The following is a 17843-nucleotide window of genomic DNA, read 5'->3' as shown; positions in this document are numbered from 1 at the left end:
CAGACAGTGTGTACTTTGGTTGGGAGGTGGTGGATAGGTTCTAGTTCTTTCATACAAAATTATTTTGAGATTCATCCATATTGTAGTATGTATTAATAGTTCATTTTTGTTACAGCTGAGTCATATTCTGTTATATAAAAGATACCGCTGTTTATCTGTTTACCTGTTCATTGGTATTTGGTTTGTGTTTAGTTTTGGACTATTACTAGTGAAATTTCTGTAGTTGTTCATGTACATGACTTTGTATGGACATATGCTTTCTTTTCTTTTTATCAAATATCTGGGAATGGAATGGGCTGGATCATATGGTATGTGTATGTTTAACTTTTAAGAAATTGTCAAAGTGGTTTCCAAAGTGGTTGTACATTTTACACTCCCCAGAAGTTTACAGAAGTCCTAGTGTCATCACAGCCTCACCAAAACTTGGTATGGTGAATCTTTTTCATTCTACCCATTCTGTTAGGTATGTAGTGGTATCTAACTGTGGTTTTAATCGGCATTCCCCATGGCAAATCATGTTGAGCATGTTTTCGTGGATTTATTACCATCTACACATCTTCTTTGATAAACCCATCTGTTCAAATCTTTTTCCCATTTTGATTTCTTGCTGATTTTTGATAGTTCTTTACCTATTCTGGATACAAAACTTTTATCAGATATGTGCTTTGCAATTATTTTCTTCATGTCAGTGGCTGGGTTTTTTTATTCTTTGAACAGTCTTTTGAAGGGTAGGCCTTTTTAATTTTGATGAAGTGTAATTTATTTTGAAGAAAGTAGTTAGTCTTACAATTTTGTTTTTCTTAATTATCTTGGTTCCTCTATTTCCTTTGTGTTTTTATATGAATTTTTTAGTCAATTTGGCAATTTCACAGGAAAGCATACTGGAATTGTATTGTCTATAAATCAGTTTGCGAAGAATTGACATTTTAACAGTAGTATTGAGTGTTCTGAGCCATGAACCTGACTCATGAACCTTTATTTTTCAGGCCTCTTTAATTTCTTTCAACAAAGTTTTGGAGTTTTCAAGTGTACAAATCTTTCATATATTTTTTTTGCCAGATTTTCCCCTAAGTATTTCCTATTTTTAATGCTTTTAAAATTGTATTGTTTTGCTAAATTTAAATTTCTGATTATTTGTTATAAGTTTATAGAAATACAATTGATTTTTGTATATTAATCCTGTACCCGCAACCTTGTTAAACTTGCTTGTTAATTCTAGGGAGTAGCCTTTTTGTAGATTCCATTGGCTTTTCTACCAAGATGATCCTGTCTGTGAATAAAGACAGTTTTTCTTCCTTTCAAATCTGGAGCCCCTTTCTTCTTCCTTTTTTTTTTTTTTTTTTGCTTGATTACACTGGCTAAAACCCCCAGTACAACACTGAATAGACGTGGTGAGAGCAGACATTCCTGTCTTCTTCCTGATATTAGGGAAACAAGTTTTTTATAATTATGTTGTTACCTGTGGGTTTTTTGGTAGATATCCTTTATCACTTTCAGGAAGTTCTTCTATTCGTAATTTCTTGAAGAGTTTTTATTAGGAATGGATGTTGAATTTTGTCTAATGCTTTTTCTACTTCTGTTGAGACAATCATTATGTTGTTGGTTTTGTTCTGTTTTTTAGTTTGTTAATATAATGCATTATTTTGATTGATTTTGCAATGTTTAACCACCACTGCAATCCTGAGATAAACCCCACTTGATATATTATCCTTTTAATTTATTTTTGGATTTAATTTGTAAAACTTTATTTTGAATTTTCTATATTCATGAGGTTTGCATTGATATTTATGTGATGTTTTTGTCTGTTTGGTCCCAGGACAATGTTACTTCATAGAATGAGTAGAACAATATTCTCTCCTCTTCAGTTTTCTGGAAGTGTTTGTATAGAATTATCTTTGTCTTAAATGTTTGGTAGAGGGATGCCTGGCTGGCTCAGTTGGAAGAGCATGCAGTTCTTGATCTGGGGTCGTGAGTTCAAGCCCCATGTTGGGTATAGGGATTACTGAAATAAATAAAACTTAAAAAAATATTCGACACAATTAACCAGTAATGCCATCTGGTCCTGGGGTTTTATTTAGTGATAATTTCTACAAAGTCAATTTCTTTAATTTATACAGGGCTATTTGGATTATTTATTTCTCCTTCAGTGAACTTGGCTAGTTGTGTCTTTCAAGTAATTTGTCTACCTTATCTAAGCAGTCAAATGTATAAGCATAAAGTTGTTCAAAATACTCCCGTATTATCTCTTTATTATCTGTACAATCTTCAGTAATGTTACTTCTCTCCTTCCTGATATTGCTAACTTAAATCTTCTCTCTCTTTCTCTCTTTTTTTCTGTTCACTTTGTCTATGGGCTTTTTGATTTTCTAAAAAAGTCAGCTTTTGATTTCATTGATTTTTGTTTTTTTTTTTCTTTTTTCTATTTAATTGATTCCCTCTTTGATCTTTACTATTTCCTTTGTATTGCTTAATTTGAGTTTAATCTTGTCTTCCTTTTCTAGATTTTTGAAAAAGATTTATTTATTTTAGAGAGAGAGAGAAAGACAGCATGGGTGTTTGAGCATGGGGAGGGGTAGAGGAAGAGGGAGAGAGAATCTTAAGCAGATTCCCTGCTGAGGGCGCAACCCAACTCTGGGCTCGATCCTGCGACCCTGATATCATTACCTAAGCCAAAATCGGACTCTCATCTGACTGAGCCACCCAGGCGCCCCTCATTTTCTAGATTTTTAAGGTATTATCTGAGGTTATTTATTTGAGACATTTCTTGTTTTCTAATTTTGGCATGTAGTGCTACAAATTTATCCTGTAAGTATTGCTTTGGTGATGTCCTACAAATTCTGGTATATTATGATGTCATTTTGATTTGGTTTAAAATACTTTCAGATTTCCTTGAAGTGTTCTTTGACCAATGAGTTATTTAGAAGCATATTATTTCCATTTCCAAATATTTGGGGATTTTCCAGGTTGTTTTCTACTCATGATTGCTAATTTAATTCCATTGCAGGCAGAGATCATAGGTTGTATGATATAAATACTTTAAAATTTTGAGAGTTATCTTATGTCCCGGAATATGGTCTAATTGGTAAAATCCAAATGCACTTGCAAAGAATGTGAATTTTGATAATGAACCAGCTGTTCCTGCTGATTAATAGCATCATTCAAGTCTACTGTATTCTCACCAATTTTCTGTTTATTTCTTCTGGCAATTATTGAGAACTGGGCATAGACATCTCTGATTGTATTTGTGGACTTGTTTATTTTTCCAGGCAGTTCCACTAATTTTGGTTCATGTATTTTGAAACTGTTTTTAGGTATATAAATATTTAGGATTATGTCTCCTCGATTAATTGACCTTTTTATTATTATAAAATGAAGTTCTTTATCCTTAATTATATGGTGATATTCTCTGTCCTGATACTTACTTTATCTGATAATAATATACAGCCATTCTCACTTTGTTTTGAGCAATATTTGCATGGTATCTTTTCCATCCTTTTAATTTTATCCTATTTGTGTCTTTTTATTTCAAATGGATTTCTTTTTTCCATTCATATTTTTTCCTATTTGTATTTATTAATGATTAATATGGCAACAAACTTGGTTTCTACTCTTTAAAAATTTTTTATTGAGGTGTAATGTACATATAACATTGATTTCAGGTGTATAGCATAATGATTCAATATTTGTATTATCATGAGTGATCACCACAGTAAATCTAGTTACCATTTGTTCTCATACAAAATTAACTTTTAAGATTTACTCTCTTGACAACTTTCATCAAGTGGCTTTCTTTTAGGAAGCATATTGTTTTTATATCCAATCCGACAATATCTGCCTTTTAGTTGAGGTGTTCCAACCACTTACCTTTTATATGATTAATGAAAAGTTGGGGTTAAGTTTATCATCTTGCTGTTTGTGTTCTTATTTGTGCATCTGTTCCTTGTTTTTTGATCTTTTTCTCTGCTTCTCTTAATTGAATATTTTTATAATTTAATCTCCTTTGTTGGTTAATTAAAACTATTTATTTTCTTATTTTAATCGTTGCTTTAGATTCTCTAGTATACATCTTGTACCTGTCAGAGTCTGCTGCAAGTAATATTATATCACTTTATCTATTGTTTAAGAAGCTTACAATAGTATACTTTCACTTTTTCCTCTCTGGCCTTGTTTTTATATATTTTATTCATATATATCATAGAAATCCCATAATGCTTTATTATTTTAATTTAAAGTAAATTGTCTTTAAGAGATTTTAAATAATAAGAAAACAAATCTTAATATTTACTCATGTAATGACAATTTCTGTACTCTTTATTTGTGTAAATCTGTATTTCTATCTGGTATCTTTTTTTTCTGCTTGAAGACTTCCTTTAGTATTTCTTTTTTTTTTTTTAAAGATTTTATTTATTTATTTGACAGAGAGAGACACAGTGAGAGAGGGAACACAAGCAGGGGGAGTGGGAGAGGGAGAAGCAGGCTTCCCGCGGAGCAGGGAGCCCGATGCGGGGCTCGATCCCAGGACCCTGGGATCATGACCTGAGCCGAAGGCAGACGCTTAACGACTGAGCCACCCAGGCGCCCCTAGTATTTCTTATAGTATGGGTTTAGTGGTGATGAATTCTTTTGGCTTCTATAAGTCTGAAAATATATTTGCTTCATCTCTAAGTATGAGTTTTATTTTGAAAGTATTTTTCTTTTAGTACTTTAAAATTTTGTTTTACTTTTTTTCCTGCTTGCGTTGTTTCCAGTGAGTAATATGCTGTTACTTTATCTTTGTTCCCTTGTACATATTGTGTCTTTTTATTTTCTCTGGTTGCTTTTATGATTTTTGCATTATCACTGGTTTTGAGAATTTGGTATTATGTACCTTGGTGTGGTTTTCTTCATTCCTTTTTTTTTTTTAAAGATTTTATTTATTTATTTATTTGAGAGAGAGAGAGAGAGAGAGAGAGAAACAGCATGAGAGGGGAGAGGGCCAGAGGGAGAAGCAGGCTCCCTGCTGAGCCGGCAGCCCGATGTGGGACTCGATCCCAGGATTCCGGAATCATGACCTGAGCCCAAGGCAGTCGCTTAACCAATTGGGCCACACAGGCACCCTTCATTTCTTATGTTTAAGGTTGTTGAGCTTCTTGGACCTAAGAGTTTATAGTTTTCACTTAATTTGGAAATTTTTTAGCCATTATTTCTTTAAATACTTTTTTTTGTCCCTTTCTCTCCCTTGGGCACTCTAATTATACAAATACCCAGCTACTTAAAGTTGTTCTGCAGCTTACTGATGCTCTTTTCACTTTTTGGACTTTGTTCTTTTCTATGTTTCATTTTGGGTAGTTTTCATTACCATGTCATCAAGTTCACTAAAATTCTGCAAGGTCTAATCTACTATTAATCCCATCTAGTGTATTTTTCGTGTCAGACATTATATTATCATCACTAGAAATTTTGTGTTCTTGTAATACCCTCTGATTCTCTAGCTAACTTTTTAAACATATAGAATGCAGTTATAATAATTTTCAGTATCTCAATCTGCTAATTTTAACATCTATTTTAATTCTGGGTTGGTTTCAATGGATAGATTATTCTCTTCATTATGGGTCATGTTTTTCTGTTTCTTTGTATGCTTGGTATAATTTTGTTTAGATGTCAGCAATTTTGAATTTCACCTTGTTGTTGGATATTCTTTATTTCTCTAAACAGTCTTGAATTTTCTCTTGGGACACAATTTAGTGTCATGGAAACAGTTTTATTTCTTTAGTTCTTTTATGATTTGTTTGGGGGGCCCAGAGCAGGCTCAGTGTGGGGTAATTATCTCCATCAATGAGTAAAGATGCTTCTGAGTATTTTACCCAATGACCCTTGAATTATAAGTTGTTTCATTCTTTCTTATGGGAACAGGCACTCTTCCTTACAGTGTGTGAATGCCCAACACTATTCCCTTCAATTCTGTTAGATGGTTTTCTCCCCAACCTTGGGTAGCTTCCTTACATACATGCCCTGATCAGAAGACTCATTGTAGATCTCTGGGGTTCTTTCTGTGCGAAACTTTCTCCGCCCTGATATTCAGTCTTGTGAACACTAGCTCCACATTCTCCCCAGATTCTCAACTGGAGGAGTTTGCTTGCATTTTTCATTCTTGTTTCACGGCCTAGAAACTCCTATCATAGTAAACTGAGACAATCAAACATAGGATTCATCTCATTTACTTTCCATCTCTCAGACATCATTATCTTTTGTTACTTAGTGTCCTGTGTATGGAAAAGTCATTAAAAATTAATTAATTAATTAATATTTGTTTTTTTTGCTTGTTATAAGTGGGAGTATATTTGATTCCTGCTACTTTATCTTGGCCTTGGAAATGACATCCATTTGTGGTTTAGAAAAAAATCTTAATTAATACTTTGTGAATATTTAATGCATATATAGGATGCTATTACTTAATAGGTCCTCAGTCCCTCTTTGTTGGGCATATTTGTTTTCTCTTGCCTCTATAACAAATTACTGCACATTTAGCAGCTTACCACAAATTTATTATCTTTCAGTACTGTAGGTCAGAAATCCAGCAGGTTTCACTGGGCTAAAAATCAAGGTCTGAGCAAAGCTTTGTTCCTTTATGTTGCCAGAATTCAATTCCTGTGCTTGTAGGATTGAGGTCTTTTTTGCTGGCTGTAAACTGAGGGCCATTCCCAGCTTCTTCACCACATTCTTTGTCTCTTGGTTTGTTTCTTTTACTTTCAAAGCCAGCAATAGCAGGTTGAGGTCCTTCTCACATTGCAGTACTGTTTTTTTTTTTTTTAAGTTTTTATTTCAATTCCAGTTAGTTAACATACAGTGCCATATTAGTTTCAGGTGTACAATGCAGTGATTCAGTACTTCCATACAACACCCAGTGCTCCTCGAAACAAGTACGTTCCTTAATATCCATCCCCTATTTGACCCATTCCCCCCACTCACCTCCCTTCTGGTAACCATGTTTGTTCTCTATAGTTAAGAGTCTGTTTCTTGGTTTACCTCTCTCTCCTTTTTCTTCCCCCTTTGCTCATTTGTTTCTTAAATTCCACATGAGTGAAATCATATGGTATTTGTCTTTCTCTGACTGACTTCTTTTGCTTGGCATAATATTCTCTAGCTCTATCCACATCATTGTAAATAACAAGATTTCATTCTTTTTTATGTCTGAGTAATATTCCGTTACACACACACACACACACACACACACACCCCACAACTTGTTTATCTGTTCATCTATCGATGGTTACTTGAGCTTTTTCTATACTTTGGCTATTGCAGATAATGTTCATATAAGTATCAGGGTGCATGTATCCCTTTGAATTAGTATTTTTGTATTCTTTGGGTAAATACCTAGTAGTGCAGTTGCTAGATCATAGGGTAGTTCTATTTTCAACTTTTTGAGGAGCCTCCATACTGTTTTCCAGAGTGGCCATACCAGTTTGTATTCCCACCAACAGGGCAGGAGGGTTCCTCTTTATCCGTATCTTCACCAACACTGTTGTTTCTTGTCTAGTTAATTTAAGCCCTTCTGAGAGGTAGGAGGTGATATCTCTTTGTAGTTTTGATTTGCATTCCCTAATGATGAGTGATGTTGAGCACCTTTTCTGTTGGCCGTCTGTATGTCTTTGGGAAAATGTCTTTTCATGTCTTACGCACACTTTTAATGGGATTCTTCATTTTTGGGGTGTTGAGTTTTATAAATTCTTTATATATTTTGGATACTAACCTTTTATCAGATACGTCATTTGCAAATATCTTTTCCCATTCTGTAAGTTGCCTTTTAGTTTTGTTGATTTTTTCCTTTGCTATGCAGAAGCTTTTTATTTTGATATAGTTCCAATTGTTTGTTTTTGCTTTTGTTTCCCTTGCCTTGGGAGACATATCTAGAAAGAAGTTGTTATGGCCAATGTCAAAGAAGTTACTGCCTTTGTTCTCTTCTAGGATTTTTATGGTTTCAGGTCTCACATTTAGGTCGTTAATCCATTTTGAGTTTATTTTTGTGTATGGTGTAAGAAAGTGGACCAGTTTCTTTCTTTTGCATGTTTCTGTTCGGTTTTCCCAACACCATTTGTTGAAGAGACTCTCTTTTTCCATTGGATATTTTTTCCTGCTTTGTCAAAGATTAGTTGACCATAGAGTTGAGGGTCCATTTCTGGGTTTTCTATTCTGTTCCATTGATCTTTTTTTGTGCCAATACCATACTGTTTTGATCACTATAGCTTTGTGATACAACTTGAAGTCCAGAATTGTGATGCCTCCAGCTTTGCTTTTCTTTTTCAAGGTTACTTTGGCTATTTGGGGTCTTTTGTGGTTTCATACAAATTTTAGGATTGTTTGTTCTAGCTCTGTGAAAATGCTGGTGGTACTTTGATAGGGATTGTATTAAATGTATAGATTGCTTTGGGTATTATAGACATTTTTTTTTTTTAAGATTTTATTTATTTGACAGAGAGAGACACAGCAAGAGAGGGAACACAGCAGGGGGAGTGGGAGAGGGAGAAGCAGGCTTCCTGCCGAGCAGGGAGCCCGATATGGGACTTGATCCCAGGACCCTGAGATCATGACCTGAGCCCAAGGCAGACGCTTAATGACTGAGCCACCCAGGGGCCCTATTATAGACATTTTAACATATTCTTCCAACCCATGAGCATGGACTATCTTTCCATTTGTTTGTGTCATCTTCAGTTTCTTTCATCAGTGTTTTATAGTTTTCAGAGTACAGGTTTTTCACCTCTTTGGTTAGGTTTATTCCTGAGTATCTTATTATTTTTGGTGCAGTTATAAGTGGGACTGATTCCTTTTTCTTTTAATATTCTTTTTTTATTAATATATATTATTTGTTTCTGTGATTCATCAGTCTTACACAATTCACAGTGCTCACCATAGCGCATACCCTCCCCAATGTCCATCACCCAGCCACCCCATCCCTCCCACCCCCCCACTCCAGCAACCTTCAATTTGTTTCCTAAGATTAAGAGTCTCTTATGGTTTGTCTCCCTCTCCAGGTTTCATTGTTTCATTTTTTTCCTCCCTTCCCCTATTATCCTCTGTCTTGTTTCTCAAATTCCTCAATGGGACTGATTCCTTAGCTTCTCTTTCTGTTGCTTCATTATTGGTCTAGGAGTACTAGATTGCTGTACTCTTAATCACTTTTCTACCCTCCTCTTATCTACTTTTAAGGATCCATATGATTATATTGATATACAGATAATCTAGGATAATCTCCCTTAGTGTCCTTAATCTTAATGACATCTGTAAAGTTTCTTTTCCTATGTATGGTAACACAGGTTCTAGGGATAATGACCTATTCTAGACTACTTTATCTAAACTAACTTGTAGAACATGGGTGCCCCATTGATAAGGTCAGGACAGGCCATGGTCTCTGTATGACTAGACTAGGATATCTATAGAATGGGAGGCTCATTGAAGGTTTCACCACCTCAGGAGAGTTCCTGTCAATAAAAGAACTCAGCATTGATAAAAATAGAATACTTAAGCTCTAAGGAAGAAGAAAATTTGAAGATGATATGCACATTTTAAAACTAAATGTGTCAGTTGATGATGATGCTCTTAGTCAAAAGAACCTCCTAGAATTTTAAAATATTGTTTGGGGAATAATCACAAGGTATTTCAAGAATATAAGGTATGCAAAAAAGAATCTTGTCTCTTAGGGAGCATTAACTACATAGCAGGCGCTATTCTAAACATAATTTTTGCATTCAGGGAGCTCTCATTCTATTGGAGAAGATACATGGATAAAAAATCATATAAGAAAGATTATGATAATTCTGTAAGTAGGCATGTGGTTTGCATTTGAGGCATGAATTTAAAAATAGAATAAATTAGATATCAGGGAGTTTGATGAAACTAACCAGATAGATCAAGAAAACACAAAGAGGTCACAAATTACCAATGTCATGAATGAAAGAGGGAAATCACTACTGATCTGACAGACACAAAAGAATAATAAGAAATATTATAAGCAACATAATGTTCATAAATTCACAAAGTAGATGAAATGGATAAATCCCTTGAATGACACAGACTATCAAAGCTCATTCAAGAAGAAACCCATAACTTGAACTATTTCTATTAAATAAATTAAATTGTAGATAACTCCTGCCCCCCTTCAAAGAATCTTTTTTTTTTAAAATACTTTATTTGAGAGAGAAAGAATGCGAGTGTGAACACAAGGGGGTTGGGGGGGTGAGGACGGAAGGGCAGAGGGACTAGCAGACTTTCTGCTGAGTGCTGAGTGGGGAGCCAACATGGGGCTTGATCCCAGGACCCTGAGATCATGACCTGAGCAGAAGTCAGACGCTTAACTGACTGAACCACCCAGGCGCCCCTCAAAGAATCTTTTTTTTTTTTTTTTAAAGATTATATTTATTTATTTGACAGAGAGAGAGACAGCGAGAGAGGGAACACAAGCAGGGGGAGTGGGAGAGGGAGAAGCAGGCTTCCTGCTGAGCAGGGAGCCCGATGCGGGGCTCGATCCCAGGACCCCGGGATCATGACCCGAGCCGAAGGCAGGCGCTTAACAATGGAGCCACCCAGGTGCCCCTCAAAGAATCTTTTTGATCCAAGATTGTTTCCCTATCGGATTCTATGAAATAATTAAGTACTAATACCTATTCTATGTAAACTCTTCCATAAAATAGAAAAATAGAGAATACTTCCCAACTCATACCAAAAGCAAAGATAATACAAGAAAAAAGACCAATATTTCCTATTATTATAGTCACAAAAATTCTTAACAAAATGTTTTTAAATCAAATTTAGCAATATGTGAAATAAATAATAAATCATGACCAAGTGGGGGTTGCCTCAGGAATATAAAGTTGGTTCAGCATTTTAAAATCAGTTAATGCAATTTGCCACCTCATTAGACTAAAAAATAAAGAGCATATCATCTCAATAGAGAAAGAAAAATCATTTGACAAGAGTCAAGATATATTCATGAAGAAACTCTGAGCAAGAGGAGAGTCTTGAATCTGATAGTGTGCCTACAAAAAACCTATAGGTAATGTACTTGATGCTGGTTGAGGAAATTGTTTTCCCTCCAAGATTGGGAAGAAGATAAGATTGTTCTCATCGCCCTTTTTCAACATTGGAGAGCTAGGCAAAGTCTAATAAGTAATAAGGCATAAATAAACACATACAAAAGGCACATAGATTTAGAAAGGAAAAAATAAAACCATCAGTGTTTAAAGATGACATAATTGTCTACACAGAATTGTAAATTCTTTGCGAACTAATGCATGAAATTAGCAATGTAGTAGGATACAAATCCAATCTAAAAAATCAATTGTATTTTATATAATGATAACAAACTTGCAATTTGAAATTTAAAAATATCTTGTAAAAGAACTTTAAAAACTTTGAACTTTGTAGGGATAAATCTAACCAAATAGTTGCAAGACTTGTATGTTGAAAATTACAAAATTAAGGCATACATGGAGAGATACACCATGGTTATGGATCTAAAAGCTGAATATCTTTAAGATGTTCATTCTTATCAAATTGATCTATAGATTCAGTGCAAGTCCAATAAAAATTTCAGCACAGCCTTTAAAAAAATAGATAAGCTAATTTCAAAATGTATATAAATAACAAGAAACACAAATAGCCAAAATAATTTTGTAATAAAGACCAAATTTGGAAAACACACACTACTTGATTTTGGGACTTACTGTAAAGCTACATAATCAAAAAAGTGTGGTATGGTTTACAAATAAGCATAAGTCAATGGAATAGAGTAGAGGTCCTTAAATAAACCTAAACATCTTGGGTCAATTAATTCTCAACAAAGGAGCAAGGTAACTCAATGGGGAAAGGAGTATATTTTCAGTGGTTCAGGGACAATTGGGCATCCATGTGAGAAATAAATCTTGCACCAAAAAAAAAAAAAGTTAACTTGATATAGATAATGGACCTAAATTTACAAGATACACTTAAGAAGAAAACAGGAGAGAAATCTTTGTGAGCATGAATTAGGTAAAGATTTCATGGCTGGTTCCCAAAAGGTCAAACCATAAAAGAAAAATTGATACATTGAACTTCATTAAAATTTAAACCCTCTCTTCTTCAAAAGAAATTATTAATAAAATGTAAAAGCAAGACAGAATGGTAGAAAACTTTGCAAAGTTCCTATTTGATAAAGACTCATGTTTAGAATAAAGAACTCTAAGTCAAGGAGATAACCCATTTAAAAGTGGGTGTTTGAACAGTACTTCATCAAAGAGATATGAATGACAAACATAAAAAAAGATGTTTCAACGTTATTGGTCATTAGGGAAATAGAAATTAATAAAATCATTATGTGATTTTATTGAACACCTATAAGAATTGTTGAAATTTAAAAGACTGACAATGCCAATTGGTGGTGACTATGCAAAGCAAATGGAACTCTTATACATCCCTGGTAGGGACACAGAATGGTGCAGGGCCTTTAGAAAACTGACAGTTTCTTTTACAGTTGAGCATATACTCGCAATGAGCCAGAAATCCAGGCAAAAAAAAAAAGAACCGAGAAAAAAAAAACAACTGATTTGCACACAAAGACCTGTAAAGAATGTGTATAGAAGCTTTCTTTTTAATAGTCCCAAACTAAAAACTACTCAAATGTTCATTAACTGGTGAGTGGGGAGAAAATGTATATCCATACAATGGAATATACTCAGCAATAAAAAGGAACAAACTATTGTTACATGCAGTAATGTGAGTGAATCTTAAAAGCACTGTGTTAGATAAAAGAAATCAGATACAAAATGCTACATATACTATGTGTCCATTTACATAACATTCTGAACAAGGCAGAACTACAGGGACTTTAACCAGATAGTTGGTTGCCAGATACTAGGGATGGGGCTAAGGGGTCGATTGCATAGGGCCATGAGGGAAATTTTTGAGGTGATTAAAATATTCTATATTTGGATTCTGGTGGTGGCAGTTATACAACTATATACATTTGTCAAAACCTACGGAATTTTATACTAACAAAGGGTGCATTTACCTCATCTTTATCCTCAAAAAGCTCACAGCTTATTCGTATGTATTATAGAAAGAGTTCAGACACTTTGATATACTTTCTTTTTTTTTTTTTTTTAAAGACTTTATTTATTTGAGACAGAATGAGAGAGAGAGAGAGAGCACATGAGAGGGGGGAGGGTCAGAGGGAGAAGCAGGCTCCCTGCCGAGCAGGGAGCCCGATGCGGGACTCGATCCAGGGACTCCAGGATCATGACCTGAGCCGAAGGCAGTCGCTTAACCAACTGAGCCACCCAGGCGCCCCTGATATACTTTCTATACTTCAATAAACCTGACAAATAAAATAAATATCAAGAAATGCCACCACTATTTCTTCTCAGTTGTTTCAGTGTAGACACAAATATTCTCTTTAGTTTCATAAATAACTTAATGATGTTCATAAATAACTTCATGATGAACAGTCAGGGGACTACATGACTCCTATGGCCACATATTTTAATATAGTCACCTAGTAGGTTTATATGGATTTGGGAAAGAGTTTGCAGATGTAAGATCAAGAGCTAGCAGTAGTTTCAAAGTGCAGGAAGCATAGAAAATGCCTCCCCATTGAATATCTCATATCTAGAATCCCCCAGTTGGGGCATGGTGCCACAAAGATAAAAACAGGATGCAGTTTCCATTCTCGTTGGAAGAACGGCTGAATATCTAACAGTGTCTTGGCTCTTTCTCTGAAAAAATCTCTTTTCCTAGAGCAAGGGAGGCTCCATGTCTCAGGTGTTTTTAGAAAGGATATATCACACTCCACAAGACATCTGGAGTTAGGGGAGCTAAGTCTGCTCTGATGCATATATACTTTCCATCATGCTTACAAGATAATACCCCTGTAGAATGCAACAAATAAGCAACCAGTTGTGTTTGTGATTAGCCTGAATTTTTAGAGAATGTTTCCATATACTTTGTTGAATTTTCCACTTTGTAAATGTCCTCCAAAGTGATACAGATTATATATATTCTCTTTTCTAGCTCTGGAAGAAATTCAGTAGGTTGCAAGCAAGTCTTTATCATCTTACTCTTAAATATAATCAGTTCAATTTAGCAATTATTTCTTTGAGCCTTTACAATGTTTCAGACAGTGAAGAGGAAAGGGCAAGGGTTCAAAAGATGAAAGACTTGGTCCCTATCCTCAAGAAGCTCACACTTATTAATATGCATGAAAGGAAATTGTCAGACACTTTGATGTACTCAATATGGCTATGATTATATATGTGACAATTTCTTGTTTTGACTCTATTCCTTTGTTTTCTTTTGTTTTTGGAGATAAAGGAACAGAAACTACAGATACTTCTTACATTTCATCTTTGATACCTTAACTTTCCTAAATTTTGTTTCTATTTTTTCAATAAAATATTAATTATTTATGGAGTATATAGTATGTACCAGTATTCATTAAAGAAGAGCCTTATTCTGTGTGCTTACATTTTCATTGAGGGCAGGTAATTTCTGATGCAATCTCCACAGGTAGAAGTATTGGAATGAATACTTTCACATTATCTATCCATTCATGTGATCTTTTCCTCCCCTTAGAAATATGAATAAATTCTCTGGTTAAATTGGAGAGACCCTGATAGCTATTGGGTAAAATATTGTAGAGGCAGAATTAGTCCATTGAAAGGCAATATGGTGGTGGTGGTGGGGATTGCTTTTCTCTGGCTTTATTAGATCTGGTTGCACTCAAGTGAGGCAGGTACTTCTGTGTCATCCAACTACACTGTGTGTCTTCTAGACCTGGCTTCTCTGTGTTGGGAGTGTACCATTCTCCAAAATCTCTTCTATCAACTGAAAATGTGTATCAGATCATACTTGTCTTCCAGCCTGTTCTCTTCAATTGAAGAAGTAAGTATGCATTCACCAAAGGAGGTGCCTTTACCAATTTAGCTCTATGGGAGTTTTGTGTTTTGGGAGTGATTGTCCCACCATTAATAAATATTATAAATATTTTTATTTTTATTTGATTCATTAAATAAACTTTCACTTAGCATCTACTATGTGCTAAATGCTTAAAATACAGTGGTGAATGAGATAGCTTTTCTGAAACATTTAAAAATGAAAAAAAGTCAAGAAGAGGTAAAAATGAAAATTAAAAAAAGGCCATGTGATAGAGAGAGGCTGAAGAGCTCTTTAAGTGGCATGGTTAGGGAAAGCCTGTCTGAGAGGTGACATTGAAGTTGTATCTTGAATGACGCAGCTCAAGATGAAGCTTGATGGGAGGAAACAAGTGTGTATGGGAAAACTTAGAGGGCAGATCCAGAGGAGGAGTCACTGGTGGAGAAGACAGAGTCTGTCAAAGCCTCTACAGTTACTACAGTGGGAGGGTGGAGAGTAGCCAAGGGCGACTAGTGAGTAGGTCCCTGAGGGAAGGAGATAAGGGACACCCTTTACAGTAATTGGGAGCGTCACTGCTCACTCTCCTTTCATCCTCTTCGTGTACTTCATCTTCACTCATTTCCTGTTAACACTTTTCACCATTCTTTGTGAGGCTCATTTTCTTCACCCAATATTCTAGAACTCTCTGATACAACTAGTATTATTACTGTTATTATTTTGAAGAATGTAAGTCTTCACCTGAAGTCAGATGAGTAATATTTTTCTTTCCTGAAAGATTCTAACTGGAGTATAATCATATGTAGTTTTTGAGGTCTGTACTTATATTCATTTGTATCACTGAATCTGAAATTATCTGTGCTATTTGAACCCACAATATTCTGTTTTAAATTATTTTCACAAGGAAGCTTTAAAATAGTTGCACATTTAAAAAAAACTCTGAGTTATTTCATGAAACCCATGATCTTCCTTGTATTTTGTCTTATATACTTAATATTTGGGGCTTGCTTTCTTCCTTTTTTTCTGTCTTTAGGTTTCTCCGGGTTTTATTTTAGTTCTATCAATAGCTAGGCATTCTTCTTAGCAGTCACTGCATTATACAACTGCAGCAACTGACCCTTAACATACTCATAACATTTACAGAATAAATGGTTCTTTATCCAGTTATTTCCCAGGGGAAACTAACCCTTGGGTGTGGAAGTGGGATTCCTCAGCTAAATGCATGTTTGACATAACCAGGTACCTAAACAGACGGTTGTTCCACTACTGAAGATTGTCTGAGTGGAACGCCTAAGCACTCATGGTGGTCTTAAAAGAAAGTAAGAGACATCTGTCAGGATCCTCCAAGCAGTTCAGCTTTCTAATCAGACCATCTGAATTCCTGAGTGAAAGATAGGAAAAAAACCCTGCCTACCCATAGGGCAGTCACTCAACAGTAATAAAGCAGATGTTTAAACAAGGTACACTTAGCCATGTCTGTCAGTCTGTCATTTAGTGAAGAGGTGGGAGCACAGTGGAGAGCGAGGGGGGGGGGAAGGAGGAACAGATTAGGGAGAACAAGCAAAGAATCCTGCTAGACCTGAGTGTATAAGCAGTTGATTTGCAGATATAGACACAATGGCTTAAAATAACAGTGTTGCAGCCTAAGACACTTGTTATAAGTCCAAAACAGTAGCTGCAACTTAGTGATTTTGAAAGATATCCAGAGAGAAAAGACTGGGTCAGTGCTAGAGAGCCATGGTTGAGAAGGAGAATGTATGTTATGTGTACTGTCTTTCATATGCATTATTTTGGTGAGCACTTGGGGCATTTGGCCAGGGTATGTAAATTTTTGTGGTACAAATCCAGAGAATAATTTTCATAAGGACCTATTTTTTTAGTTTGTTTGTTTGGCAGTGATGTAATAGAAAGTATGTGTTGGGTGTTTGGTACTGGGTGAATCTGAGATCTGATTTTCTCATCTGTAAAATGGTGGCAATAATATAACCTTTGAAGAGCTGTTATAAGAACTGGAAGTTAAGTAGATAAAATCTATGACAAATATAACCATCATTAGTTTAATGGTGTGTTCTCTTGTAAGTTGCAGAGATTGTTACTGGTAACCTATTTTGTGGTTGGAGTGGAAGCATGGGACTCCAAGGGGAGAACTCTTCACGGAAATATAATAGGAATATCTGAAAACCGGGAAAAGACTCAACCCAATATTGTTGGGATAAGAGGCTGTAAATATGGCACCAGTGGAGTGTATACTAGGGGATATTTGCAGTTAGGTGTATCTAAGCAATGGTGCAGGCTGCCTCACAGTCCGTTTTACCAGGGGGTTGCTCAGGGAGGAGGTAACGTATAGATTCATGTGTATGCACACATAGATGTTTTATAAGTTGGTGAATGTGCCTGGGGAGAGGGCTACGTTTGCCTATGTGCGACATCTGTTCCATGCAAACTGTTTACTTGTCTATGGGAAAATATAAATCCAAAACAAAGTAATAGGACAACTTTCAGGTATACTGTCATGTTCAAAATTAAAATTTTAAAATCTGCTTTCAGTGCAGCATCAGAGAATTCATAGATGGGCTCGAGAGGATCCTTGGAACCCACTGATACCAAATGTGAAATTTTGTATGTACATTTTCCTGGGCTGAGTTTTCATAATCTCTATTTTCAAAAAGGTTTTCTGATATTTATAGGAAGTTAAACATCCTTGTTTTATGCTATAGAATTAGTTAAGATAAAGAAAACTAACTGATGGAATGGGAGAAGATATTTGCAAATGACATATCAGATAAAGGGCTAGTATCCAAAATCTATAAAGAACTCATCAAACTCAACACCCAAAGAACAAAGAATCCAATCAAGAAATGGGCAGAAGACATGAACAGACATTTTTCCAAAGAAGACATCCAAATGGCCAACAGACACATGAAAAAGTGTTCAATATCGCTCGGCATCAGGGAAATCCAAATCAA

The sequence above is a fragment of the Phoca vitulina genome, unplaced genomic scaffold, assembly GCF_004348235.1.
Source record: "Phoca vitulina isolate PV1807 unplaced genomic scaffold, GSC_HSeal_1.0 scaffold75, whole genome shotgun sequence".
Lineage (NCBI taxonomy): Eukaryota > Metazoa > Chordata > Mammalia > Carnivora > Phocidae > Phoca > Phoca vitulina.
This window is presented reverse-complemented; position numbering follows the sequence as displayed.